This window comes from Trachymyrmex cornetzi, unplaced genomic scaffold (assembly GCF_001594075.2).
Source record: "Trachymyrmex cornetzi isolate Tcor2-1 unplaced genomic scaffold, Tcor1.1 scaffold129, whole genome shotgun sequence".
Classification (NCBI taxonomy): domain Eukaryota; kingdom Metazoa; phylum Arthropoda; class Insecta; order Hymenoptera; family Formicidae; genus Trachymyrmex; species Trachymyrmex cornetzi.
In genome coordinates, this window is record NW_017295861.1 from 2,805,443 (window position 1) to 2,805,721 (window position 279).

The following is a 279-nucleotide window of genomic DNA, read 5'->3' on the forward strand; positions in this document are numbered from 1 at the left end:
CGCCAGTCACGATACGATGCAAAAACCCTTTCCTTTTCTGCCGTTGAAGCAGCTGTTCACACGTGAAAAGACGCCGTTCGACATCTCTCGGCTTCAACTCGTACGGCACCTAATGTCCTTGCTTTTGAACCAGTCCTAATAATTTCAAACGTTTTGAAACTGTTGTGTGATCAACTCCTAATAATTCTGCAAGTTCAGCTAGCGTCTGACATGAGTCTTCATGCAGTAATGCCTCCAATTCTTCGTCTTCAAACTTTTTCGGTGCGCCAGAGCGTTCTT

At 45.2% G+C, this 279-nt stretch overlaps 1 protein-coding gene across 1 annotated transcript in view; it reads right to left on the minus strand.

Annotated features, from left to right (window-relative positions):
* Nucleotides 1-279, minus strand: part of O-fut2 (O-fucosyltransferase 2) — a 5,426-nt gene that overhangs the window by 4,195 nt on the left and 952 nt on the right. The gene's annotated exons all lie outside the window — the stretch shown is intronic.